The sequence below is a fragment of the Schistocerca americana genome, chromosome 2 (genome assembly GCF_021461395.2).
Source record: "Schistocerca americana isolate TAMUIC-IGC-003095 chromosome 2, iqSchAmer2.1, whole genome shotgun sequence".
Lineage (NCBI taxonomy): Eukaryota > Metazoa > Arthropoda > Insecta > Orthoptera > Acrididae > Schistocerca > Schistocerca americana.
In genome coordinates, this window is record NC_060120.1 from 352,973,422 (window position 1) to 352,998,931 (window position 25,510).

The 25,510-nt window shown below is 52.8% G+C and overlaps 35 non-coding genes across 35 annotated transcripts; 1 reads left to right on the top strand and 34 right to left on the bottom strand.

Annotated features, from left to right (window-relative positions):
• Window positions 1-448: 448 nt before the first annotated feature.
• Trnap-ugg lies at window positions 449-520 on the bottom strand. The gene has a single exon. It is a non-coding gene; the product is annotated as a tRNA-Pro (tRNA).
• Window positions 521-2,166: 1,646 nt separating this feature from the next.
• Trnap-cgg lies at window positions 2,167-2,238 on the bottom strand. Its single transcript has one exon. It is a non-coding gene; the product is annotated as a tRNA-Pro (tRNA).
• A 601-nt stretch (window positions 2,239-2,839) lies between these two features.
• Trnap-cgg lies at window positions 2,840-2,911 on the bottom strand. Its single transcript has one exon. It is a non-coding gene; the product is annotated as a tRNA-Pro (tRNA).
• Window positions 2,912-3,146: 235 nt separating this feature from the next.
• Window positions 3,147-3,219, top strand: Trnaa-ugc. Its single transcript has one exon. It is a non-coding gene; the product is annotated as a tRNA-Ala (tRNA).
• A 601-nt stretch (window positions 3,220-3,820) lies between these two features.
• Window positions 3,821-3,892, bottom strand: Trnap-ugg. The gene has a single exon. It is a non-coding gene; the product is annotated as a tRNA-Pro (tRNA).
• Window positions 3,893-5,538: 1,646 nt separating this feature from the next.
• Trnap-cgg lies at window positions 5,539-5,610 on the bottom strand. Its single transcript has one exon. It is a non-coding gene; the product is annotated as a tRNA-Pro (tRNA).
• Window positions 5,611-6,211: 601 nt separating this feature from the next.
• Trnap-cgg lies at window positions 6,212-6,283 on the bottom strand. The gene has a single exon. It is a non-coding gene; the product is annotated as a tRNA-Pro (tRNA).
• A 601-nt stretch (window positions 6,284-6,884) lies between these two features.
• Trnap-cgg lies at window positions 6,885-6,956 on the bottom strand. Its single transcript has one exon. It is a non-coding gene; the product is annotated as a tRNA-Pro (tRNA).
• Window positions 6,957-7,557: 601 nt separating this feature from the next.
• Window positions 7,558-7,629, bottom strand: Trnap-cgg. Its single transcript has one exon. It is a non-coding gene; the product is annotated as a tRNA-Pro (tRNA).
• A 601-nt stretch (window positions 7,630-8,230) lies between these two features.
• On the bottom strand, window positions 8,231-8,302 carry Trnap-cgg. The gene has a single exon. It is a non-coding gene; the product is annotated as a tRNA-Pro (tRNA).
• Window positions 8,303-8,903: 601 nt separating this feature from the next.
• Trnap-cgg lies at window positions 8,904-8,975 on the bottom strand. The gene has a single exon. It is a non-coding gene; the product is annotated as a tRNA-Pro (tRNA).
• Window positions 8,976-9,576: 601 nt separating this feature from the next.
• Trnap-cgg lies at window positions 9,577-9,648 on the bottom strand. The gene has a single exon. It is a non-coding gene; the product is annotated as a tRNA-Pro (tRNA).
• Window positions 9,649-10,249: 601 nt separating this feature from the next.
• On the bottom strand, window positions 10,250-10,321 carry Trnap-cgg. Its single transcript has one exon. It is a non-coding gene; the product is annotated as a tRNA-Pro (tRNA).
• Window positions 10,322-10,922: 601 nt separating this feature from the next.
• Trnap-cgg lies at window positions 10,923-10,994 on the bottom strand. Its single transcript has one exon. It is a non-coding gene; the product is annotated as a tRNA-Pro (tRNA).
• A 601-nt stretch (window positions 10,995-11,595) lies between these two features.
• Window positions 11,596-11,667, bottom strand: Trnap-cgg. The gene has a single exon. It is a non-coding gene; the product is annotated as a tRNA-Pro (tRNA).
• Window positions 11,668-12,268: 601 nt separating this feature from the next.
• Window positions 12,269-12,340, bottom strand: Trnap-cgg. Its single transcript has one exon. It is a non-coding gene; the product is annotated as a tRNA-Pro (tRNA).
• A 601-nt stretch (window positions 12,341-12,941) lies between these two features.
• On the bottom strand, window positions 12,942-13,013 carry Trnap-cgg. The gene has a single exon. It is a non-coding gene; the product is annotated as a tRNA-Pro (tRNA).
• Window positions 13,014-13,614: 601 nt separating this feature from the next.
• Trnap-cgg lies at window positions 13,615-13,686 on the bottom strand. The gene has a single exon. It is a non-coding gene; the product is annotated as a tRNA-Pro (tRNA).
• Window positions 13,687-14,287: 601 nt separating this feature from the next.
• On the bottom strand, window positions 14,288-14,359 carry Trnap-cgg. Its single transcript has one exon. It is a non-coding gene; the product is annotated as a tRNA-Pro (tRNA).
• A 601-nt stretch (window positions 14,360-14,960) lies between these two features.
• Trnap-cgg lies at window positions 14,961-15,032 on the bottom strand. The gene has a single exon. It is a non-coding gene; the product is annotated as a tRNA-Pro (tRNA).
• Window positions 15,033-15,633: 601 nt separating this feature from the next.
• On the bottom strand, window positions 15,634-15,705 carry Trnap-cgg. The gene has a single exon. It is a non-coding gene; the product is annotated as a tRNA-Pro (tRNA).
• Window positions 15,706-16,306: 601 nt separating this feature from the next.
• Window positions 16,307-16,378, bottom strand: Trnap-cgg. Its single transcript has one exon. It is a non-coding gene; the product is annotated as a tRNA-Pro (tRNA).
• A 601-nt stretch (window positions 16,379-16,979) lies between these two features.
• Trnap-cgg lies at window positions 16,980-17,051 on the bottom strand. Its single transcript has one exon. It is a non-coding gene; the product is annotated as a tRNA-Pro (tRNA).
• A 601-nt stretch (window positions 17,052-17,652) lies between these two features.
• Window positions 17,653-17,724, bottom strand: Trnap-cgg. The gene has a single exon. It is a non-coding gene; the product is annotated as a tRNA-Pro (tRNA).
• A 601-nt stretch (window positions 17,725-18,325) lies between these two features.
• Trnap-cgg lies at window positions 18,326-18,397 on the bottom strand. Its single transcript has one exon. It is a non-coding gene; the product is annotated as a tRNA-Pro (tRNA).
• Window positions 18,398-18,998: 601 nt separating this feature from the next.
• Window positions 18,999-19,070, bottom strand: Trnap-cgg. The gene has a single exon. It is a non-coding gene; the product is annotated as a tRNA-Pro (tRNA).
• Window positions 19,071-19,671: 601 nt separating this feature from the next.
• On the bottom strand, window positions 19,672-19,743 carry Trnap-cgg. The gene has a single exon. It is a non-coding gene; the product is annotated as a tRNA-Pro (tRNA).
• A 600-nt stretch (window positions 19,744-20,343) lies between these two features.
• On the bottom strand, window positions 20,344-20,416 carry Trnap-cgg. Its single transcript has one exon. It is a non-coding gene; the product is annotated as a tRNA-Pro (tRNA).
• A 601-nt stretch (window positions 20,417-21,017) lies between these two features.
• Trnap-cgg lies at window positions 21,018-21,089 on the bottom strand. Its single transcript has one exon. It is a non-coding gene; the product is annotated as a tRNA-Pro (tRNA).
• Window positions 21,090-21,690: 601 nt separating this feature from the next.
• On the bottom strand, window positions 21,691-21,762 carry Trnap-cgg. Its single transcript has one exon. It is a non-coding gene; the product is annotated as a tRNA-Pro (tRNA).
• A 600-nt stretch (window positions 21,763-22,362) lies between these two features.
• Window positions 22,363-22,435, bottom strand: Trnap-cgg. Its single transcript has one exon. It is a non-coding gene; the product is annotated as a tRNA-Pro (tRNA).
• Window positions 22,436-23,036: 601 nt separating this feature from the next.
• Trnap-cgg lies at window positions 23,037-23,108 on the bottom strand. Its single transcript has one exon. It is a non-coding gene; the product is annotated as a tRNA-Pro (tRNA).
• Window positions 23,109-23,681: 573 nt separating this feature from the next.
• On the bottom strand, window positions 23,682-23,753 carry Trnap-cgg. Its single transcript has one exon. It is a non-coding gene; the product is annotated as a tRNA-Pro (tRNA).
• Window positions 23,754-24,354: 601 nt separating this feature from the next.
• Trnap-cgg lies at window positions 24,355-24,426 on the bottom strand. Its single transcript has one exon. It is a non-coding gene; the product is annotated as a tRNA-Pro (tRNA).
• A 909-nt stretch (window positions 24,427-25,335) lies between these two features.
• Trnap-ugg lies at window positions 25,336-25,407 on the bottom strand. The gene has a single exon. It is a non-coding gene; the product is annotated as a tRNA-Pro (tRNA).
• Between the last annotated feature and the right edge of the window lie 103 nt (window positions 25,408-25,510).

The window sequence follows — 25,510 nt, forward strand, 5'->3', positions numbered from 1 at the left end:
AACGCCCCTAGCTTCATTATGGCTGGCAGAATTTATAATCCGGTTCTTCAGGGCTACTTCAAGTACGCTTGCTACTGGCTTTCCTGAGCTCACCCTACTCGCCTTGTCACAGCTCTGTCAAAGTGTGATGCTAACTAATAATGAGAAACTCTTAGCCACGCTCAATCTTACATGCCACCCCTTGGTTGTTGCCGTCGCTAGTAAGATGAGGGTAGACTGTCGCACAATTAAGCTGAATCTCCACTCACGGTGCACATATCCCGCAAAGACAACCTTGTTTTCCGTTGCATGCAAAATTACCGTCTGCCTTTCTACCGAATTACACCTACGTACTTTACTGGTGCCGCATTCTTGTTATATCCACGTGCTATAACAGGCGTCAACTCTTCATTGAGGAGCTGCAACCGGGGCTGAGTTCCACCTACTCTTCAGCACGGTCAAAATGGCAGGGCTCGTCCGGGATTTGAAGCCGGGACCTCCTGCACCCAAAGCAGGAATCATACCCCTAGACCAACGAGCCACCTGGCTGGAGCAGTCAAGTTAATCCCAAGTAGTGGGCCTCACAGGGAACACAAACTTTCACGCGAATTCGCAAGATAAACGCTTTCTGCAGGCAGCACTCACCACTGATGAGAAGAATATTAAAGGCAACGAATAAAAAGCGAAATAACTTCATCGAGCACTGCTTATGAACAGCCGGCAGTGCCTCAGTTTCGGTATGTGCTTTCTCAGGGTTAAGAGAAGGCGAATGCACTAAACAAAAGAACATCGGGAAACCAAGCACCAACTCATAACGAAAAGATTGCACAATATACTGCAAGCAAAATTTCCAGAAGACGGATACTGAAGACGCCGCAGACAAAAGAATTATTCTATGCAGTAACGATTATCTAGGAAGCGTGAATTGCATGTGCTGCTCCACCACACAACTTCTTTTGATACTGTTTTACTTATTCTAAATTTTCATTACCTGATCGTCTCTAAAATACTGTGCGGTTATCACCTGGTTTCCAACAGCGATAGTAGTAAGTAAATCGACTACAAAGTCTTTCAAAGTAGGTCAGACACAAAAAAAAAAAAAAAAATCGGAGCTGCGTGTAGCTCATGTCATTCTGCTTTCAATCGTGAATCTCCGGCTGGGAGTAGTGGCGTACTTCTGTAATCCAAGCTTCTGGGAGGCCGTTGTGTGGGAGAGATCTGGAAACAACTACAGATTCGACCGTTCTACGTGCTCAGGAACGGCCGCGAGGCCTTCATCGAGATCTGCAGGTCGACAGATAATAGTGTGGAAATTTCGGCAAGCGGTGGCTAAGGGTTAAGAGAAGCCAAACGCACTAAACACAAGAAGGTCGGGAAACCGAAGCACACAACTCATAACGAAAAGATTGCGGAATGCAGTGCGAAAGCAAAACTTCGAGAAGACCAACTCTGAAGCCATCGGCGAGCTAGGAATTATTCCGCATAAGAAGCGATCATGTAGGAAGAGCGAGCCGAGGCTGTCGCTCGACCACACAATAAATTTTTGCTTAATCCCAATTTGCAGTACCGGTTCGACACTAGAATACTGCGCCTTGGTTCTTCCAAAAGCGATAGTAATAAGCACGTCGACTGCAGTGTCATTTGGGGCAGTGAGTCAGACATGGAGAGGATATGGGGCGGGTGAAATATGCAACGACAGGGGCATTGCAGGGCGGCCGCCGGCTCGTTGCGCTGTGGCGCACCGGTGCCGGCGGCGGCCTGGCTGGGCTGCTGGTGCCTCCATGTAGAGCTGCCGCCGAGCCCAGGCAAAGTGCCGCTAACGAAGCGATTGCCTTTGGTGACATCTTTTGCAATAACGACTGCGCGAATCGACGGTATCTCGTAAGGAAGGAAAGAGCAGCAGCTGCCGCTGAGCCCAGGCGCCGTGCCGAACACGCAGAAGGTCCCCGGCTCCATTGCGGGCGGAAACCCGTTTTCGTCGCACTCAGCAAGACACTTGCTACGATCTCTACTGTGACCATTTAAATCATTTTCAAACGTTCCATCAGCAGGGTGCACATGGCTCAAATGAAACATGAAACGGTTTCAGAACTGGTTGTCGGATTTTAGCGCTGACTTGGAGGCCTGGAAATGCGCGAAACAGCCGCCGCCATGCGATTTGTTACCACACCGTTGTACAAAACGCAAGGACTCGTCCGGGATTTGAACCCGGGACCTCCTGCACCCGGAGCAGGAATCATACCCCTAGACCAACGAGCCTATTCGTTCCGAAAACGCACTGCATGTGAATGACGCCACCTTTGATGGTCTCACCATGTAGGGCTGCAGCTCAGCCAGCGTTCTCCCTGTCTGTCGCGGTTGGATTGTTTCCATCGACGTCTTTTACTACAGGAACTTCACGAATCGGAGGGAGCTCGTAGCCGATGCCCTTGCTAACACAGAAGAGAAACTGTTGCTATTACGAGCCGCCGAGCCCAGGCAAAGTGCCGCTAACGAAGCGATTGCCTTTGGTGACATCTTTTGCAATAACGACTGCGCGAATCGACGGTATCTCGTAAGGAAGGAAAGAGCAGCAGCTGCCGCCGAGCCCAGGCGCCGTGCCGAACACGCAGAAGGTCCCCGGCTCGATTGCGGGCGGAAACCCGTTTTCGTCGCACTCAGCAAGACACTTGCTACGATCTCTACTGTGACCATTTAAATCAACTTCAAACGTTCCATCAGCAGGGTGCACATGGCTCAAATGAAACATGAAACGGTTTCAGAACTGGTTGTCGGATTTTAGCGCTGACTTGGAGGCCTGGAAATGCGCGAAACAGCCGCCGCCATGCGATTTGTTACCACACCGTTGTACAAAACGCAAGGGCTCGTCCGGGATTTGAACCCGGGACCTCCTGCACCCGAAGCAGGAATCATACCCCTAGACCAACGAGCCTATTCGTTCCGAAAACGCACTGCATGTGAATGACGCCACCTTTGATGGTCTCACCATGTAGGGCTGCAGCTCAGCCAGCGTTCTCCCTGTCTGTCGCGGTTGGATTGTTTCCATCGACGTCTTTTACTACAGGAACTTCACGAATCGGAGGGAGCTCGTAGCCGATGCCCTTGCTAACACAGAAGAGAAACTGTTGCTATTACGAGTCTCCGGGTGGTACATGAAAAGAACCGTCGTTTCCGTGGTGTAGCGGTAATCACGTCTGCTTTGCACGGAGAAGGTCCCCGGTTCGATCGCGGGCGGGAACACAACAATTTTAATCTATATTTCGGATTTCATTTCCGAGATGACCTCACGTCCGCGTATGCAGAGACAAGCAATGTTGTATGCTAGACGGATAGGGCGTCATTTTACTGTCAAATACTGTTGCTCTCTTATTGCACCGGTATTTGGTAACTGAGAACGCCCCTAGCTTCATTATGGCTGGCAGAATTTATAATCCGGTTCTTCAGGGCTACTTCAAGTACGCTTGCTACTGGCTTTCCTGAGCTCACCCTACTCGCCTTGTCACAGCTCTGTCAAAGTGTGATGCTAACTAATAATGAGAAACTCTTAGCCACGCTCAATCTTACATGCCACCCCTTGGTTGTTGCCGTCGCTAGTAAGATGAGGGTAGACTGTCGCACAATTAAGCTGAATCTCCACTCACGGTGCACATATCCCGCAAAGACAACCTTGTTTTCCGTTGCATGCAAAATTACCGTCTGCCTTTCTACCGAATTACACCTACGTACTTTACTGGTGCCGCATTCTTGTTATATCCACGTGCTATAACAGGCGTCAACTCTTCATTGAGGAGCTGCAACCGGGGCTGAGTTCCACCTACTCTTCAGCACGGTCAAAATGGCAGGGCTCGTCCGGGATTTGAAGCCGGGACCTCCTGCACCCAAAGCAGGAATCATACCCCTAGACCAACGAGCCACCTGGCTGGAGCAGTCAAGTTAATCCCAAGTAGTGGGCCTCACAGGGAACACAAACTTTCACGCGAATTCGCAAGATAAACGCTTTCTGCAGGCAGCACTCACCACTGATGAGAAGAATATTAAAGGCAACGAATAAAAAGCGAAATAACTTCATCGAGCACTGCTTATGAACAGCCGGCAGTGCCTCAGTTTCGGTATGTGCTTTCTCAGGGTTAAGAGAAGGCGAATGCACTAAACAAAAGAACATCGGGAAACCAAGCACCAACTCATAACGAAAAGATTGCACAATATACTGCAAGCAAAATTTCCAGAAGACGGATACTGAAGACGCCGCAGACAAAAGAATTATTCTATGCAGTAACGATTATCTAGGAAGCGTGAATTGCATGTGCTGCTCCACCACACAACTTCTTTTGATACTGTTTTACTTATTCTAAATTTTCATTACCTGATCGTCTCTAAAATACTGTGCGGTTATCACCTGGTTTCCAACAGCGATAGTAGTAAGTAAATCGACTACAAAGTCTTTCAAAGTAGGTCAGACACAAAAAAAAAAAAAAAAATCGGAGCTGCGTGTAGCTCATGTCATTCTGCTTTCAATCGTGAATCTCCGGCTGGGAGTAGTGGCGTACTTCTGTAATCCAAGCTTCTGGGAGGCCGTTGTGTGGGAGAGATCTGGAAACAACTACAGATTCGACCGTTCTACGTGCTCAGGAACGGCCGCGAGGCCTTCATCGAGATCTGCAGGTCGACAGATAATAGTGTGGAAATTTCGGCAAGCGGTGGCTAAGGGTTAAGAGAAGCCAAACGCACTAAACACAAGAAGGTCGGGAAACCGAAGCACACAACTCATAACGAAAAGATTGCGGAATGCAGTGCGAAAGCAAAACTTCGAGAAGACCAACTCTGAAGCCATCGGCGAGCTAGGAATTATTCCGCATAAGAAGCGATCATGTAGGAAGAGCGAGCCGAGGCTGTCGCTCGACCACACAATAAATTTTTGCTTAATCCCAATTTGCAGTACCGGTTCGACACTAGAATACTGCGCCTTGGTTCTTCCAAAAGCGATAGTAATAAGCACGTCGACTGCAGTGTCATTTGGGGCAGTGAGTCAGACATGGAGAGGATATGGGGCGGGTGAAATATGCAACGACAGGGGCATTGCAGGGCGGCCGCCGGCTCCTTGCGCTGTGGCGCACCGGTGCCGGCGGCGGCCTGGCTGGGCTGCTGGTGCCTCCATGTAGAGCTGCCGCCGAGCCCAGGCAAAGTGCCGCTAACGAAGCGATTGCCTTTGGTGACATCTTTTGCAATAACGACTGCGCGAATCGACGGTATCTCGTAAGGAAGGAAAGAGCAGCAGCTGCCGCTGAGCCCAGGCGCCGTGCCGAACACGCAGAAGGTCCCCGGCTCCATTGCGGGCGGAAACCCGTTTTCGTCGCACTCAGCAAGACACTTGCTACGATCTCTACTGTGACCATTTAAATCATTTTCAAACGTTCCATCAGCAGGGTGCACATGGCTCAAATGAAACATGAAACGGTTTCAGAACTGGTTGTCGGATTTTAGCGCTGACTTGGAGGCCTGGAAATGCGCGAAACAGCCGCCGCCATGCGATTTGTTACCACACCGTTGTACAAAACGCAAGGACTCGTCCGGGATTTGAACCCGGGACCTCCTGCACCCGGAGCAGGAATCATACCCCTAGACCAACGAGCCTATTCGTTCCGAAAACGCACTGCATGTGAATGACGCCACCTTTGATGGTCTCACCATGTAGGGCTGCAGCTCAGCCAGCGTTCTCCCTGTCTGTCGCGGTTGGATTGTTTCCATCGACGTCTTTTACTACAGGAACTTCACGAATCGGAGGGAGCTCGTAGCCGATGCCCTTGCTAACACAGAAGAGAAACTGTTGCTATTACGAGCCGCCGAGCCCAGGCAAAGTGCCGCTAACGAAGCGATTGCCTTTGGTGACATCTTTTGCAATAACGACTGCGCGAATCGACGGTATCTCGTAAGGAAGGAAAGAGCAGCAGCTGCCGCCGAGCCCAGGCGCCGTGCCGAACACGCAGAAGGTCCCCGGCTCGATTGCGGGCGGAAACCCGTTTTCGTCGCACTCAGCAAGACACTTGCTACGATCTCTACTGTGACCATTTAAATCAACTTCAAACGTTCCATCAGCAGGGTGCACATGGCTCAAATGAAACATGAAACGGTTTCAGAACTGGTTGTCGGATTTTAGCGCTGACTTGGAGGCCTGGAAATGCGCGAAACAGCCGCCGCCATGCGATTTGTTACCACACCGTTGTACAAAACGCAAGGGCTCGTCCGGGATTTGAACCCGGGACCTCCTGCACCCGAAGCAGGAATCATACCCCTAGACCAACGAGCCTATTCGTTCCGAAAACGCACTGCATGTGAATGACGCCACCTTTGATGGTCTCACCATGTAGGGCTGCAGCTCAGCCAGCGTTCTCCCTGTCTGTCGCGGTTGGATTGTTTCCATCGACGTCTTTTACTACAGGAACTTCACGAATCGGAGGGAGCTCGTAGCCGATGCCCTTGCTAACACAGAAGAGAAACTGTTGCTATTACGAGCCGCCGAGCCCAGGCAAAGTGCCGCTAACGAAGCGATTGCCTTTGGTGACATCTTTTGCAATAACGACTGCGCGAATCGACGGTATCTCGTAAGGAAGGAAAGAGCAGCAGCTGCCGCCGAGCCCAGGCGCCGTGCCGAACACGCAGAAGGTCCCCGGCTCGATTGCGGGCGGAAACCCGTTTTCGTCGCACTCAGCAAGACACTTGCTACGATCTCTACTGTGACCATTTAAATCAACTTCAAACGTTCCATCAGCAGGGTGCACATGGCTCAAATGAAACATGAAACGGTTTCAGAACTGGTTGTCGGATTTTAGCGCTGACTTGGAGGCCTGGAAATGCGCGAAACAGCCGCCGCCATGCGATTTGTTACCACACCGCTGTACAAAACGCAAGGGCTCGTCCGGGATTTGAACCCGGGACCTCCTGCACCCGAAGCAGGAATCATACCCCTAGACCAACGAGCCTATTCGTTCCGAAAACGCACTGCATGTGAATGACGCCACCTTTGATGGTCTCACCATGTAGGGCTGCAGCTCAGCCAGCGTTCTCCCTGTCTGTCGCGGTTGGATTGTTTCCATCGACGTCTTTTACTACAGGAACTTCACGAATCGGAGGGAGCTCGTAGCCGATGCCCTTGCTAACACAGAAGAGAAACTGTTGCTATTACGAGCCGCCGAGCCCAGGCAAAGTGCCGCTAACGAAGCGATTGCCTTTGGTGACATCTTTTGCAATAACGACTGCGCGAATCGACGGTATCTCGTAAGGAAGGAAAGAGCAGCAGCTGCCGCCGAGCCCAGGCGCCGTGCCGAACACGCAGAAGGTCCCCGGCTCGATTGCGGGCGGAAACCCGTTTTCGTCGCACTCAGCAAGACACTTGCTACGATCTCTACTGTGACCATTTAAATCAACTTCAAACGTTCCATCAGCAGGGTGCACATGGCTCAAATGAAACATGAAACGGTTTCAGAACTGGTTGTCGGATTTTAGCGCTGACTTGGAGGCCTGGAAATGCGCGAAACAGCCGCCGCCATGCGATTTGTTACCACACCGTTGTACAAAACGCAAGGGCTCGTCCGGGATTTGAACCCGGGACCTCCTGCACCCGAAGCAGGAATCATACCCCTAGACCAACGAGCCTATTCGTTCCGAAAACGCACTGCATGTGAATGACGCCACCTTTGATGGTCTCACCATGTAGGGCTGCAGCTCAGCCAGCGTTCTCCCTGTCTGACGCGGTTGGATTGTTTCCATCGACGTCTTTTACTACAGGAACTTCACGAATCGGAGGGAGCTCGTAGCCGATGCCCTTGCTAACACAGAAGAGAAACTGTTGCTATTACGAGCCGCCGAGCCCAGGCAAAGTGCCGCTAACGAAGCGATTGCCTTTGGTGACATCTTTTGCAATAACGACTGCGCGAATCGACGGTATCTCGTAAGGAAGGAAAGAGCAGCAGCTGCCGCCGAGCCCAGGCGCCGTGCCGAACACGCAGAAGGTCCCCGGCTCGATTGCGGGCGGAAACCCGTTTTCGTCGCACTCAGCAAGACACTTGCTACGATCTCTACTGTGACCATTTAAATCAACTTCAAACGTTCCATCAGCAGGGTGCACATGGCTCAAATGAAACATGAAACGGTTTCAGAACTGGTTGTCGGATTTTAGCGCTGACTTGGAGGCCTGGAAATGCGCGAAACAGCCGCCGCCATGCGATTTGTTACCACACCGTTGTACAAAACGCAAGGGCTTGTCCGGGATTTGAACCCGGGACCTCCTGCACCCGAAGCAGGAATCATACCCCTAGACCAACGAGCCTATTCGTTCCGAAAACGCACTGCATGTGAATGACGCCACCTTTGATGGTCTCATCATGTAGGGCTGCAGCTCAGCCAGCGTTCTCCCTGTCTGTCGCGGTTGGATTGTTTCCATCGACGTCTTTTACTACAGGAACTTCACGAATCGGAGGGAGCTCGTAGCCGATGCCCTTGCTAACACAGAAGAGAAACTGTTGCTATTACGAGCCGCCGAGCCCAGGCAAAGTGCCGCTAACGAAGCGATTGCCTTTGGTGACATCTTTTGCAATAACGACTGCGCGAATCGACGGTATCTCGTAAGGAAGGAAAGAGCAGCAGCTGCCGCCGAGCCCAGGCGCCGTGCCGAACACGCAGAAGGTCCCCGGCTCGATTGCGGGCGGAAACCCGTTTTCGTCGCACTCAGCAAGACACTTGCTACGATCTCTACTGTGACCATTCAAATCAACTTCAAACGTTCCATCAGCAGGGTGCACATGGCTCAAATGAAACATGAAACGGTTTCAGAACTGGTTGTCGGATTTTAGCGCTGACTTGGAGGCCTGGAAATGCGCGAAACAGCCGCCGCCATGCGATTTGTTACCACACCGTTGTACAAAACGCAAGGGCTCGTCCGGGATTTGAACCCGGGACCTCCTGCACCCGAATCAGGAATCATACCCCTAGACCAACGAGCCTATTCGTTCCGAAAACGCACTGCATGTGAATGACGCCACCTTTGATGGTCTCACCATGTAGGGCTGCAGCTCAGCCAGCGTTCTCCCTGTCTGTCGCGGTTGGATTGTTTCCATCGACGTCTTTTACTACAGGAACTTCACGAATCGGAGGGAGCTCGTAGCCGATGCCCTTGCTAACACAGAAGAGAAACTGTTGCTATTACGAGCCGCCGAGCCCAGGCAAAGTGCCGCTAACGAAGCGATTGCCTTTGGTGACATCTTTTGCAATAACGACTGCGCGAATCGACGGTATCTCGTAAGGAAGGAAAGAGCAGCAGCTGCCGCCGAGCCCAGGCGCCGTGCCGAACACGCAGAAGGTCCCCGGCTCGATTGCGGGCGGAAACCCGTTTTCGTCGCACTCAGCAAGACACTTGCTACGATCTCTACTGTGACCATTTAAATCAACTTCAAACGTTCCATCAGCAGGTTGCACATGGCTCAAATGAAACATGAAACGGTTTCAGAACTGGTTGTCGGATTTTAGCGCTGACTTGGAGGCCTGGAAATGCGCGAAACAGCCGCCGCCATGCGATTTGTTACCACACCGTTATACAAAACGCAAGGGCTCGTCCGGGATTTGAACCCGGGACCTCCTGCACCCGAAGCAGGAATCATACCCCTAGACCAACGAGCCTATTCGTTCCGAAAACGCACTGCATGTGAATGACGCCACCTTTGATGGTCTCACCATGTAGGGCTGCAGCTCAGCCAGCGTTCTCCCTGTCTGTCGCGGTTGGATTGTTTCCATCGACGTCTTTTACTACAGGAACTTCACGAATCGGAGGGAGCTCGTAGCCGATGCCCTTGCTAACACAGAAGAGAAACTGTTGCTATTACGAGCCGCCGAGCCCAGGCAAAGTGCCGCTAACGAAGCGATTGCCTTTGGTGACATCTTTTGCAATAACGACTGCGCGAATCGACGGTATCTCGTAAGGAAGGAAAGAGCAGCAGCTGCCGCCGAGCCCAGGCGCCGTGCCGAACACGCAGAAGGTCCCCGGCTCGATTGCGGGCGGAAACCCGTTTTCGTCGCACTCAGCAAGACACTTGCTACGATCTCTACTGTGACCATTTAAATCAACTTCAAACGTTCCATCAGCAGGGTGCACATGGCTCAAATGAAACATGAAACGGTTTCAGAACTGGTTGTCGGATTTTAGCGCTGACTTGGAGGCCTGGAAATGCGCGAAACAGCCGCTGCCATGCGATTTGTTACCACACCGCTGTACAAAACGCAAGGGCTCGTCCGGGATTTGAACCCGGGACCTCCTGCACCCGAAGCAGGAATCATACCCCTAGACCAACGAGCCTATTCGTTCCGAAAACGCACTGCATGTGAATGACGCCACCTTTGATGGTCTCACCATGTAGGGCTGCAGCTCAGCCAGCGTTCTCCCTGTCTGTCGCGGTTGGATTGTTTCCATCGACGTCTTTTACTACAGGAACTTCACGAATCGGAGGGAGCTCGTAGCCGATGCCCTTGCTAACACAGAAGAGAAACTGTTGCTATTACGAGCCGCCGAGCCCAGGCAAAGTGCCGCTAACGAAGCGATTGCCTTTGGTGACATCTTTTGCAATAACGACTGCGCGAATCGACGGTATCTCGTAAGGAAGGAAAGAGCAGCAGCTGCCGCCGAGCCCAGGCGCCGTGCCGAACACGCAGAAGGTCCCCGGCTCGATTGCGGGCGGAAACCCGTTTTCGTCGCACTCAGCAAGACACTTGCTACGATCTCTACTGTGACCATTTAAATCAACTTCAAACGTTCCATCAGCAGGGTGCACATGGCTCAAATGAAACATGAAACGGTTTCAGAACTGGTTGTCGGATTTTAGCGCTGACTTGGAGGCCTGGAAATGCGCGAAACAGCCGCCGCCATGCGATTTGTTACCACACCGCTGTACAAAACGCAAGGGCTCGTCCGGGATTTGAACCCGGGACCTCCTGCACCCGAAGCAGGAATCATACCCCTAGACCAACGAGCCTATTCGTTCCGAAAACGCACTGCATGTGAATGACGCCACCTTTGATGGTCTCACCATGTAGGGCTGCAGCTCAGCCAGCGTTCTCCCTGTCTGTCGCGGTTGGATTGTTTCCATCGACGTCTTTTACTACAGGAACTTCACGAATCGGAGGGAGCTCGTAGCCGATGCCCTTGCTAACACAGAAGAGAAACTGTTGCTATTACGAGCCGCCGAGCCCAGGCAAAGTGCCGCTAACGAAGCGATTGCCTTTGGTGACATCTTTTGCAATAACGACTGCGCGAATCGACGGTATCTCGTAAGGAAGGAAAGAGCAGCAGCTGCCGCCGAGCCCAGGCGCCGTGCCGAACACGCAGAAGGTCCCCAGCTCGATTGCGGGCGGAAACCCGTTTTCGTCGCACTCAGCAAGACACTTGCTACGATCTCTACTGTGACCATTTAAATCAACTTCAAACGTTCCATCAGCAGGGTGCACATGGCTCAAATGAAACATGAAACGGTTTCAGAACTGGTTGTCGGATTTTAGCGCTGACTTGGAGGCCTGGAAATGCGCGAAACAGCCGCCGCCATGCGATTTGTTACCACACCGTTGTACAAAACGCAAGGACTCGTCCGGGATTTGAACCCGGGACCTCCTGCACCCGAAGCAGGAATCATACCCCTAGACCAACGAGCCTATTCGTTCCGAAAACGCACTGCATGTGAATGACGCCACCTTTGATGGTCTCACCATGTAGGGCTGCAGCTCAGCCAGCGTTCTCCCTGTCTGTCGCGGTTGGATTGTTTCCATCGACGTCTTTTACTACAGGAACTTCACGAATCGGAGGGAGCTCGTAGCCGATGCCCTTGCTAACACAGAAGAGAAACTGTTGCTATTACGAGCCGCCGAGCCCAGGCAAAGTGCCGCTAACGAAGCGATTGCCTTTGGTGACATCTTTTGCAATAACGACTGCGCGAATCGACGGTATCTCGTAAGGAAGGAAAGAGCAGCAGCTGCCGCCGAGCCCAGGCGCCGTGCCGAACACGCAGAAGGTCCCCGGCTCGATTGCGGGCGGAAACCCGTTTTCGTCGCACTCAGCAAGACACTTGCTACGATCTCTACTGTGACCATTTAAATCAACTTCAAACGTTCCATCAGCAGGGTGCACATGGCTCAAATGAAACATGAAACGGTTTCAGAACTGGTTGTCGGATTTTAGCGCTGACTTGGAGGCCTGGAAATGCGCGAAACAGCCGCCGCCATGCGATTTGTTACCACACCGCTGTACAAAACGCAAGGGCTCGTCCGGGATTTGAACCCGGGACCTCCTGCACCCGAAGCAGGAATCATACCCCTAGACCAACGAGCCTATTCGTTCCCAAAACGCACTGCATGTGAATGACGCCACCTTTGATGGTCTCACCATGTAGGGCTGCAGCTCAGCCAGCGTTCTCCCTGTCTGTCGCGGTTGGATTGTTTCCATCGACGTCTTTTACTACAGGAACTTCACGAATCGGAGGGAGCTCGTAGCCGATGCCCTTGCTAACACAGAAGAGAAACTGTTGCTATTACGAGCCGCCGAGCCCAGGCAAAGTGCCGCTAACGAAGCGATTGCCTTTGGTGACATCTTTTGCAATAACGACTGCGCGAATCGACGGTATCTCGTAAGGAAGGAAAGAGCAGCAGCTGCCGCCGAGCCCAGGCGCCGTGCCGAACACGCAGAAGGTCCCCAGCTCGATTGCGGGCGGAAACCCGTTTTCGTCGCACTCAGCAAGACACTTGCTACGATCTCTACTGTGACCATTTAAATCAACTTCAAACGTTCCATCAGCAGGGTGCACATGGCTCAAATGAAACATGAAACGGTTTCAGAACTGGTTGTCGGATTTTAGCGCTGACTTGGAGGCCTGGAAATGCGCGAAACAGCCGCCGCCATGCGATTTGTTACCACACCGTTGTACAAAACGCAAGGACTCGTCCGGGATTTGAACCCGGGACCTCCTGCACCCGAAGCAGGAATCATACCCCTAGACCAACGAGCCTATTCGTTCCGAAAACGCACTGCATGTGAATGACGCCACCTTTGATGGTCTCACCATGTAGGGCTGCAGCTCAGCCAGCGTTCTCCCTGTCTGTCGCGGTTGGATTGTTTCCATCGACGTCTTTTACTACAGGAACTTCACGAATCGGAGGGAGCTCGTAGCCGATGCCCTTGCTAACACAGAAGAGAAACTGTTGCTATTACGAGCCGCCGAGCCCAGGCAAAGTGCCGCTAACGAAGCGATTGCCTTTGGTGACATCTTTTGCAATAACGACTGCGCGAATCGACGGTATCTCGTAAGGAAGGAAAGAGCAGCAGCTGCCGCCGAGCCCAGGCGCCGTGCCGAACACGCAGAAGGTCCCCGGCTCGATTGCGGGCGGAAACCCGTTTTCGTCGCACTCAGCAAGACACTTGCTACGATCTCTACTGTGACCATTCAAATCAACTTCAAACGTTCCATCAGCAGGGTGCACATGGCTCAAATGAAACATGAAACGGTTTCAGAACTGGTTGTCGGATTTTAGCGCTGACTTGGGGGCCTGGAAATGCGCGAAACAGCCGCCGCCATGCGATTTGTTAACACACCGTTGTACAAAACGCAAGGGCTTGTCCGGGATTTGAACCCGGGACCTCCTGCACCCGAAGCAGGAATCATACCCCTAGACCAACGAGCCTATTCGTTCCGAAAACGCACTGCATGTGAATGACGCCACCTTTGATGGTCTCACCATGTAGGGCTGCAGCTCAGCCAGCGTTCTCCCTGTCTGTCGCGGTTGGATTGTTTCCATCGACGTCTTTTACTACAGGAACTTCACGAATCGGAGGGAGCTCGTAGCCGATGCCCTTGCTAACACAGAAGAGAAACTGTTGCTATTACGAGCCGCCGAGCCCAGGCAAAGTGCCGCTAACGAAGCGATTGCCTTTGGTGACATCTTTTGCAATAACGACTGCGCGAATCGACGGTATCTCGTAAGGAAGGAAAGAGCAGCAGCTGCCGCCGAGCCCAGGCGCCGTGCCGAACACGCAGAAGGTCCCCGGCTCGATTGCGGGCGGAAACCCGTTTTCGTCGCACTCAGCAAGACACTTGCTACGATCTCTACTGTGACCATTCAAATCAACTTCAAACGTTCCATCAGCAGGGTGCACATGGCTCAAATGAAACATGAAACGGTTTCAGAACTGGTTGTCGGATTTTAGCGCTGACTTGGAGGCCTGGAAATGCGCGAAACAGCCGCCGCCATGCGATTTGTTACCACACCGTTGTACAAAACGCAAGGGCTCGTCCGGGATTTGAACCCGGGACCTCCTGCACCCGAATCAGGAATCATACCCCTAGACCAACGAGCCTATTCGTTCCGAAAACGCACTGCATGTGAATGACGCCACCTTTGATGGTCTCACCATGTAGGGCTGCAGCTCAGCCAGCGTTCTCCCTGTCTGTCGCGGTTGGATTGTTTCCATCGACGTCTTTTACTACAGGAACTTCACGAATCGGAGGGAGCTCGTAGCCGATGCCCTTGCTAACACAGAAGAGAAACTGTTGCTATTACGAGCCGCCGAGCCCAGGCAAAGTGCCGCTAACGAAGCGATTGCCTTTGGTGACATCTTTTGCAATAACGACTGCGCGAATCGACGGTATCTCGTAAGGAAGGAAAGAGCAGCAGCTGCCGCCGAGCCCAGGCGCCGTGCCGAACACGCAGAAGGTCCCCGGCTCGATTGCGGGCGGAAACCCGTTTTCGTCGCACTCAGCAAGACACTTGCTACGATCTCTACTGTGACCATTTAAATCAACTTAAAACGTTCCATCAGCAGGTTGCACATGGCTCAAATGAAACATGAAACGGTTTCAGAACTGGTTGTCGGATTTTAGCGCTGACTTGGAGGCCTGGAAATGCGCGAAACAGCCGCCGCCATGCGATTTGTTACCACACCGTTATACAAAACGCAAGGGCTCGTCCGGGATTTGAACCCGGGACCTCCTGCACCCGAAGCAGGAATCATACCCCTAGACCAACGAGCCTATTCGTTCCGAAAACGCACTGCATGTGAATGACGCCACCTTTGATGGTCTCACCATGTAGGGCTGCAGCTCAGCCAGCGTTCTCCCTGTCTGTCGCGGTTGGATTGTTTCCATCGACGTCTTTTACTACAGGAACTTCACGAATCGGAGGGAGCTCGTAGCCGATGCCCTTGCTAACACAGAAGAGAAACTGTTGCTATTACGAGCCGCCGAGCCCAGGCAAAGTGCCGCTAACGAAGCGATTGCCTTTGGTGACATCTTTTGCAATAACGACTGCGCGAATCGACGGTATCTCGTAAGGAAGGAAAGAGCAGCAGCTGCCGCCGAGCCCAGGCGCCGTGCCGAACACGCAGAAGGTCCCCGGCTCGATTGCGGGCGGAAACCCGTTTTCGTCGCACTCAGCAAGACACTTGCTACGATCTCTACTGTGACCATTTAAATCAACTTCAAACGTTCCATCAGCAGGGTGCACATGGCTCAAATGAAACATGAAACGGTTTCAGAACTGGTTGTCGGATTTTAGCGCTGACTTGGAGGCCTGGAAATGCGCGAAACAGCCGCTGCCATGCGATTTGTTACCACACCGCTGTACAAAACGCAAGGGCTCGTCCGGGATTTGAACCCGGGACCTCCTGCACCCGAAGCAGGAATCATACCCCTAGACCAACGAGCCTATTCGTTCCGAAAACGCACTGCATGTGAATGACGCCACCTTTGATGGTCTCACCATGTAGGGCTGCAGCTCAGCCAGCGTTCTCCCTGTCTGTCGCGGTTGGATTGTTTCCATCGACGTCTTTTACTACAGGAACTTCACGAATCGGAGGGAGCTCGTAGCCGATGCCCTTGCTAACACAGAAGAGAAACTGTTGCTATTACGAGCCGCCGAGCCCAGGCAAAGTGCCGCTAACGAAGCGATTGCCTTTGGTGACATCTTTTGCAATAACGACTGCGCGAATCGACGGTATCTCGTAAGGAAGGAAAGAGCAGCAGCTGCCGCCGAGCCCAGGCGCCGTGCCGAACACGCAGAAGGTCCCCGGCTCGATTGCGGGCGGAAACCCGTTTTCGTCGCACTCAGCAAGACACTTGCTACGATCTCTACTGTGACCATTTAAATCAACTTCAAACGTTCCATCAGCAGGGTGCACATGGCTCAAATGAAACATGAAACGGTTTCAGAACTGGTTGTCGGATTTTAGCGCTGACTTGGAGGCCTGGAAATGCGCGAAACAGCCGCCGCCATGCGATTTGTTACCACACCGCTGTACAAAACGCAAGGGCTCGTCCGGGATTTGAACCCGGGACCTCCTGCACCCGAAGCAGGAATCATACCCCTAGACCAACGAGCCTATTCGTTCCGAAAACGCACTGCATGTGAATGACGCCACCTTTGATGGTCTCACCATGTAGGGCTGCAGCTCAGCCAGCGTTCTCCCTGTCTGTCGCGGTTGGATTGTTTCCATCGACGTCTTTTACTACAGGAACTTCACGAATCGGAGGGAGCTCGTAGCCGATGCCCTTGCTAACACAGAAGAGAAACTGTTGCTATTACGAGCCGCCGAGCCCAGGCAAAGTGCCGCTAACGAAGCGATTGCCTTTGGTGACATCTTTTGCAATAACGACTGCGCGAATCGACGGTATCTCGTAAGGAAGGAAAGAGCAGCAGCTGCCGCCGAGCCCAGGCGCCGTGCCGAACACGCAGAAGGTCCCCAGCTCGATTGCGGGCGGAAACCCGTTTTCGTCGCACTCAGCAAGACACTTGCTACGATCTCTACTGTGACCATTTAAATCAACTTCAAACGTTCCATCAGCAGGGTGCACATGGCTCAAATGAAACATGAAACGGTTTCAGAACTGGTTGTCGGATTTTAGCGCTGACTTGGAGGCCTGGAAATGCGCGAAACAGCCGCCGCCATGCGATTTGTTACCACACCGTTGTACAAAACGCAAGGACTCGTCCGGGATTTGAACCCGGGACCTCCTGCACCCGAAGCAGGAATCATACCCCTAGACCAACGAGCCTATTCGTTCCGAAAACGCACTGCATGTGAATGACGCCACCTTTGATGGTCTCACCATGTAGGGCTGCAGCTCAGCCAGCGTTCTCCCTGTCTGTCGCGGTTGGATTGTTTCCATCGACGTCTTTTACTACAGGAACTTCACGAATCGGAGGGAGCTCGTAGCCGATGCCCTTGCTAACACAGAAGAGAAACTGTTGCTATTACGAGCCGCCGAGCCCAGGCAAAGTGCCGCTAACGAAGCGATTGCCTTTGGTGACATCTTTTGCAATAACGACTGCGCGAATCGACGGTATCTCGTAAGGAAGGAAAGAGCAGCAGCTGCCGCCGAGCCCAGGCGCCGTGCCGAACACGCAGAAGGTCCCCGGCTCGATTGCGGGCGGAAACCCGTTTTCGTCGCACTCAGCAAGACACTTGCTACGATCTCTACTGTGACCATTTAAATCAACTTCAAACGTTCCATCAGCAGGGTGCACATGGCTCAAATGAAACATGAAACGGTTTCAGAACTGGTTGTCGGATTTTAGCGCTGACTTGGAGGCCTGGAAATGCGCGAAACAGCCGCCGCCATGCGATTTGTTACCACACCGCTGTACAAAACGCAAGGGCTCGTCCGGGATTTGAACCCGGGACCTCCTGCACCCGAAGCAGGAATCATACCCCTAGACCAACGAGCCTATTCGTTCCGAAAACGCACTGCATGTGAATGACGCCACCTTTGATGGTCTCACCATGTAGGGCTGCAGCTCAGCCAGCGTTCTCCCTGTCTGTCGCGGTTGGATTGTTTCCATCGACGTCTTTTACTACAGGAACTTCACGAATCGGAGGGAGCTCGTAGCCGATGCCCTTGCTAACACAGAAGAGAAACTGTTGCTATTACGAGCCGCCGAGCCCAGGCAAAGTGCCGCTAACGAAGCGATTGCCTTTGGTGACATCTTTTGCAATAACGACTGCGCGAATCGACGGTATCTCGTAAGGAAGGAAAGAGCAGCAGCTGCCGCCGAGCCCAGGCGCCGTGCCGAACACGCAGAAGGTCCCCAGCTCGATTGCGGGCGGAAACCCGTTTTCGTCGCACTCAGCAAGACACTTGCTACGATCTCTACTGTGACCATTTAAATCAACTTCAAACGTTCCATCAGCAGGGTGCACATGGCTCAAATGAAACATGAAACGGTTTCAGAACTGGTTGTCGGATTTTAGCGCTGACTTGGAGGCCTGGAAATGCGCGAAACAGCCGCCGCCATGCGATTTGTTACCACACCGTTGTACAAAACGCAAGGACTCGTCCGGGATTTGAACCCGGGACCTCCTGCACCCGAAGCAGGAATCATACCCCTAGACCAACGAGCCTATTCGTTCCGAAAACGCACTGCATGTGAATGACGCCACCTTTGATGGTCTCACCATGTAGGGCTGCAGCTCAGCCAGCGTTCTCCCTGTCTGTCGCGGTTGGATTGTTTCCATCGACGTCTTTTACTACAGGAACTTCACGAATCGGAGGGAGCTCGTAGCCGATGCCCTTGCTAACACAGAAGAGAAACTGTTGCTATTACGAGCCGCCGAGCCCAGGCAAAGTGCCGCTAACGAAGCGATTGCCTTTGGTGACATCTTTTGCAATAACGACTGCGCGAATCGACGGTATCTCGTAAGGAAGGAAAGAGCAGCAGCTGCCGCCGAGCCCAGGCGCCGTGCCGAACACGCAGAAGGTCCCCGGCTCGATTGCGGGCGGAAACCCGTTTTCGTCGCACTCAGCAAGACACTTGCTACGATCTCTACTGTGACCATTTAAATCAACTTCAAACGTTCCATCAGCAGGGTGCACATGGCTCAAATGAAACATGAAACGGTTTCAGAACTGGTTGTCGGATTTTAGCGCTGACTTGGAGGCCTGGAAATGCGCGAAACAGCCGCCGCCATGCGATTTGTTACCACACCGTTGTACAAAACGCAAGGGCTCGTCCGGGATTTGAACCCGGGACCTCCTGCACCCGAAGCAGGAATCATACCCCTAGACCAACGAGCCTATTCGTTCCGAAAACGCACTGCATGTGAATGACGCCACCTTTGATGGTCTCACCATGTAGGGCTGCAGCTCAGCCAGCGTTCTCCCTGTCTGTCGCGGTTGGATTGTTTCCATCGACGTCTTTTACTACAGGAACTTCACGAATCGGAGGGAGCTCGTAGCCGATGCCCTTGCTAACACAGAAGAGAAACTGTTGCTATTACGAGCCGCCGAGCCCAGGCAAAGTGCCGCTAACGAAGCGATTGCCTTTGGTGACATCTTTTGCAATAACGACTGCGCGAATCGACGGTATCTCGTAAGGAAGGAAAGAGCAGCAGCTGCCGCCGAGCCCAGGCGCCGTGCCGAACACGCAGAAGGTCCCCGGCTCGATTGCGGGCGGAAACCCGTTTTCGTCGCACTCAGCAAGACACTTGCTACGATCTCTACTGTGACCATTTAAATCAACTTCAAACGTTCCATCAGCAGGGTGCACATGGCTCAAATGAAACATGAAACGGTTTCAGAACTGGTTGTCGGATTTTAGCGCTGACTTGGAGGCCTGGAAATGCGCGAAACAGCCGCCGCCTTGCGATTTGTTACCACACCGTTGTACAAAACGCAAGGGCTCGTCCGGGATTTGAACCCGGGACCTCCTGCACCCGAAGCAGGAATCATACCCCTAGACCAACGAGCCTATTCGTTCCGAAAACGCACTGCATGTGAATGACGCCACCTTTGATGGTCTCACCATGTAGGGCTGCAGCTCAGCCAGCGTTCTCCCTGTCTGTCGCGGTTGGATTGTTTCCATCGACGTCTTTTACTACAGGAACTTCACGAATCGGAGGGAGCTCGTAGCCGATGCCCTTGCTAACACAGAAGAGAAACTGTTGCTATTACGAGCCGCCGAGCCCAGGCAAAGTGCCGCTAACGAAGCGATTGCCTTTGGTGACATCTTTTGCAATAACGACTGCGCGAATCGACGGTATCTCGTAAGGAAGGAAAGAGCAGCAGCTGCCGCCGAGCCCAGGCGCCGTGCCGAACACGCAGAAGGTCCCCGGCTCGATTGCGGGCGGAAACCCGTTTTCGTCGCACTCAGCAAGACACTTGCTACGATCTCTACTGTGACCATTTAAATCAACTTCAAACGTTCCATCAGCAGGGTGCACATGGCTCAAATGAAACATGAAACGGTTTCAGAACTGGTTGTCGGATTTTAGCGCTGACTTGGAGGCCTGGAAATGCGCGAAACAGCCGCCGCCTTGCGATTTGTTACCACACCGTTGTACAAAACGCAAGTGCTCGTCCGGGATTTGAACCCGGGACCTCCTGCACCCGAAGCAGGAATCATACCCCTAGACCAACGAGCCTATTCGTTCCGAAAACGCACTGCATGTGAATGACGCCACCTTTGATGGTCTCACCATGTAGGGCTGCAGCTCAGCCAGCGTTCTCCCTGTCTGTCGCGGTTGGATTGTTTCCATCGACGTCTTTTACTACAGGAACTTCACGAATCGGAGGGAGCTCGTAGCCGATGCCCTTGCTAACACAGAAGAGAAACTGTTGCTATTACGAGCCGCCGAGCCCAGGCAAAGTGCCGCTAACGAAGCGATTGCCTTTGGTGACATCTTTTGCAATAACGACTGCGCGAATCGACGGTATCTCGTAAGGAAGGAAAGAGCAGCAGCTGCCGCCGAGCCCAGGCGCCGTGCCGAACACGCAGAAGGTCCCCGGCTCGATTGCGGGCGGAAACCCGTTTTCGTCGCACTCAGCAAGACACTTGCTACGATCTCTACTGTGACCATTTAAATCAACTTCAAACGTTCCATCAGCAGGGTGCACATGGCTCAAATGAAACATGAAACGGTTTCAGAACTGGTTGTCGGATTTTAGCGCTGACTTGGAGGCCTGGAAATGCGCGAAACAGCCGCCGCCATGCGATTTGTTACCACACCGTTGTACAAAACGCAAGGGCTCGTTCGGGATTTGAACCCAGGACCTCCTGCACCCGAAGCAGGAATCATACCCCTAGACCAACGAGCCTATTCGTTCCGAAAACGCACTGCATGTGAATGACGCCACCTTTGATGGTCTCACCATGTAGGGCTGCAGCTCAGCCAGCGTTCTCCCTGTCTGTCGCGGTTGGATTGTTTCCATCGACGTCTTTTACTACAGGAACTTCACGAATCGGAGGGAGCTCGTAGCCGATGCCCTTGCTAACACAGAAGAGAAACTGTTGCTATTACGAGCCGCCGAGCCCAGGCAAAGTGCCGCTAACGAAGCGATTGCCTTTGGTGACATCTTTTGCAATAACGACTGCGCGAATCGACGGTATCTCGTAAGGAAGGAAAGAGCAGCAGCTGCCGCCGAGCCCAGGCGCCGTGCCGAACACGCAGAAGGTCCCCGGCTCGATTGCGGGCGGAAACCCGTTTTCGTCGCACTCAGCAAGACACTTGCTACGATCTCTACTGTGACCATTTAAATCAACTTCAAACGTTCCATCAGCAGGGTGCACATGGCTCAAATGAAACATGAAACGGTTTCAGAACTGGTTGTCGGATTTTAGCGCTGACTTGGAGGCCTGGAAATGCGCGAAACAGCCGCCGCCATGCGATTTGTTACCACACCGTTGTACAAAACGCAAGGGCTCGTTCGGGATTTGAACCCAGGACCTCCTGCACCCGAAGCAGGAATCATACCCCTAGACCAACGAGCCTATTCGTTCCGAAAACGCACTGCATGTGAATGACGCCACCTTTGATGGTCTCACCATGTAGGGCTGCAGCTCAGCCAGCGTTCTCCCTGTCTGTCGCGGTTGGATTGTTTCCATCGACGTCTTTTACTACAGGAACTTCACGAATCGGAGGGAGCTCGTAGCCGATGCCCTTGCTAACACAGAAGAGAAACTGTTGCTATTACGAGCCGCCGAGCCCAGGCAAAGTGCCGCTAACGAAGCGATTGCCTTTGGTGACATCTTTTGCAATAACGACTGCGCGAATCGACGGTATCTCGTAAGGAAGGAAAGAGCAGCAGCTGCCGCCGAGCCCAGGCGCCGTGCCGAACACGCAGAAGGTCCGCGGCTCGATTGCGGGCGGAAACCCGTTTTCGTCGCACTCAGCAAGACACTTGCTACGATCTCTACTGTGACCATTTAAATCAACTTCAAACGTTCCATCAGCAGGGTGCACATGGCTCAAATGAAACATGAAACGGTTTCAGAACTGGTTGTCGGATTTTAGCGCTGACTTGGAGGCCTGGAAATGCGCGAAACAGCCGCCGCCATGCGATTTGTTACCACACCGTTGTACAAAACGCAAGTGCTCGTCCGGGATTTGAACCCGGGACCTCCTGCACCCGAAGCAGGAATCATACCCCTAGACCAACGAGCCTATTCGTTCCGAAAACGCACTGCATGTGAATGACGCCACCTTTGATGGTCTCACCTTGTAGGGCTGCAGCTCAGCCAGCGTTCTCCCTGTCTGTCGCGGTTGGATTGTTTCCATCGACGTCTTTTACTACAGGAACTTCACGAATCGGAGGGAGCTCGTAGCCGATGCCCTTGCTAACACAGAAGAGAAACTGTTGCTATTACGAGCCGCCGAGCCCAGGCAAAGTGCCGCTAACGAAGCGATTGCCTTTGGTGACATCTTTTGCAATAACGACTGCGCGAATCGACGGTATCTCGTAAGGAAGGAAAGAGCAGCAGCTGCCGCCGAGCCCAGGCGCCGTGCCGAACACGCAGAAGGTCCCCGGCTCGATTGCGGGCGGAAACCCGTTTTCGTCGCACTCAGCAAGACACTTGCTACGATCTCTACTGTGACCATTTAAATCAACTTCAAACGTTCCATCAGCAGGGTGCACATGGCTCAAATGAAACATGAAACGGTTTCAGAACTGGTTGTCGGATTTTAGCGCTGACTTGGAGGCCTGGAAATGCGCGAAACAGCCGCCGCCATGCGATTTGTTACCACACCGTTGTACAAAACGCAAGGGCTCGTTCGGGATTTGAACCCAGGACCTCCTGCACCCGAAGCAGGAATCATACCCCTAGACCAACGAGCCTATTCGTTCCGAAAACGCACTGCATGTGAATGACGCCACCTTTGATGGTCTCACCATGTAGGGCTGCAGCTCAGCCAGCGTTCTCCCTGTCTGTCGCGGTTGGATTGTTTCCATCGACGTCTTTTACTACAGGAACTTCACGAATCGGAGGGAGCTCGTAGCCGATGCCCTTGCTAACACAGAAGAGAAACTGTTGCTATTACGAGCCGCCGAGCCCAGGCAAAGTGCCGCTAACGAAGCGATTGCCTTTGGTGACATCTTTTGCAATAACGACTGCGCGAATCGACGGTATCTCGTAAGGAAGGAAAGAGCAGCAGCTGCCGCCGAGCCCAGGCGCCGTGCCGAACACGCAGAAGGTCCCCGGCTCGATTGCGGGCGGAAACCCGTTTTCGTCGCACTGTGACCATTTAAATCAACTTCAAACGTTCCATCAGCAGGGTGCACATGGCTCAAATGAAACATGAAACGGTTTCAGAACTGGTTGTCGGATTTTAGCGCTGACTTGGAGGCCCGGAAATGCGCGAAACAGCCGCCGCCATGCGATTTGTTACCACACCGCTGTACAAAAGGCAAGGGCTCGTCCGGGATTTGAACCCGGGACCTCCTGCACCCGAAGCAGGAATCATACCCCTAGACCAACGAGCCTATTCGTTCCGAAAACGCACTGCATGTGAATGACGCCACCTTTGATGGTCTCACCATGTAGGGCTGCAGCTCAGCCAGCGTTCTCCCTGTCTGTCGCGGTTGGATTGTTTCCATCGACGTCTTTTACTACAGGAACTTCACGAATCGGAGGGAGCTCGTAGCCGATGCCCTTGCTAACACAGAAGAGAAACTGTTGCTATTACGAGCCGCCGAGCACAGGCAAAGTGCCGCTAACGAAGCGATTGCCTTTGGTGACATCTTTTGCAATAACGACTGCGCGAATCGACGGTATCTCGTAAGGAAGGAAAGAGCAGCAGCTGCCGCCGAGCCCAGGCGCCGTGCCGAACACGCAGAAGGTCCCCGCCTCGATTGTGGGCGGAAACCCGTTTTCGTCGCACTCAGCAAGACACTTGCTACGATCTCTACTGTGACCATTTAAATCAACTTCAAACGTTCCATCAGCAGGTTGCACATGGCTCAAATGAAACATGAAACGGTTTCAGAACTGGTTGTCGGATTTTAGCGCTGACTTGGAGGCCTGGAAATGCGCGAAACAGCCGCCGCCATGCGATTTGTTACCACACCGTTGTACAAAACGCAAGGGCTCGTCCGGGATTTGAACCCGGGACCTCCTGCACCCGAAGCAGGAATCATACCCCTAGACCAACGAGCCTATTCGTTCCGAAAACGCACTGCATGTGAATGACGCCACCTTTGATGGTCTCACCATGTAGGGCTGCAGCTCAGCCAGCGTTCTCCCTGTCTGTCGCGGTTGGATTGTTTCCATCGACGTCTTTTACTACAGGAACTTCACGAATCGGAGGGAGCTCGTAGCCGATGCCCTTGCTAACACAGAAGAGAAACTGTTGCTATTACGAGTCTCCGGGTGGTACATGAAAAGAACCGTCGTTTCCGTGGTGTAGCGGTAATCACGTCTGCTTTACACGGAGAAGGTCCCCGGTTCGATCGTGGGCGGGAACACAACAATTTTAATCTATATTTCGGATTTCATTTCCGAGATGACCTCACGTCCGCGTATGCAGAGACAAGCAATGTTGTATGCTAGACGGATAGGGCGTCATTTTACTGTCAAATACTGTTGCTCTCTTATTGCACCGGTATTTGGTAACTGAGAACGCCCCTAGCTTCATTATGGCTGGCAGAATTTATAATCCGGTTCTTCAGGGCTACTTCAAGTACGCTTGCTACTGGCTTTCCTGAGCTCACCCTACTCGCCTTGTCACAGCTCTGTCAAAGTGTGATGCTAACTAATAATGAGAAACTCTTAGCCACGCTCAATCTTACATGCCACCCCTTGGTTGTTGCCGTCGCTAGTAATATGAGGGTAGACTGTCGCACAATTAAGCTGAATCTCCACTCACGGTGCACATATCCCGCAAAGACAACCTTGTTTTCCGTTGCATGCAAAATTACCGTCTGCCTTTCTACCGAATTACACCTACGTACTTTACTGGTGCCGCATTCTTGTTATATCCACGTGCTATAACAGGCGTCAACTCTTCATTGAGGAGCTGCAACCGGGGCTGAGTTCCACCTACTCTTCAGCACGGTCAAAATGGCAGGGCTCGTCCGGGATTTGAAGCCGGGACCTCCTGCACCCAAAGCAGGAATCATACCCCTAGACCAACGAGCCACCTGGCTGGAGCAGTCAAGTTAATCCCAAGTAGTGGGCCTCACAGGGAACACAAACTTTCACGCGAATTCGCAAGATAAACGCTTTCTGCAGGCAGCACTCA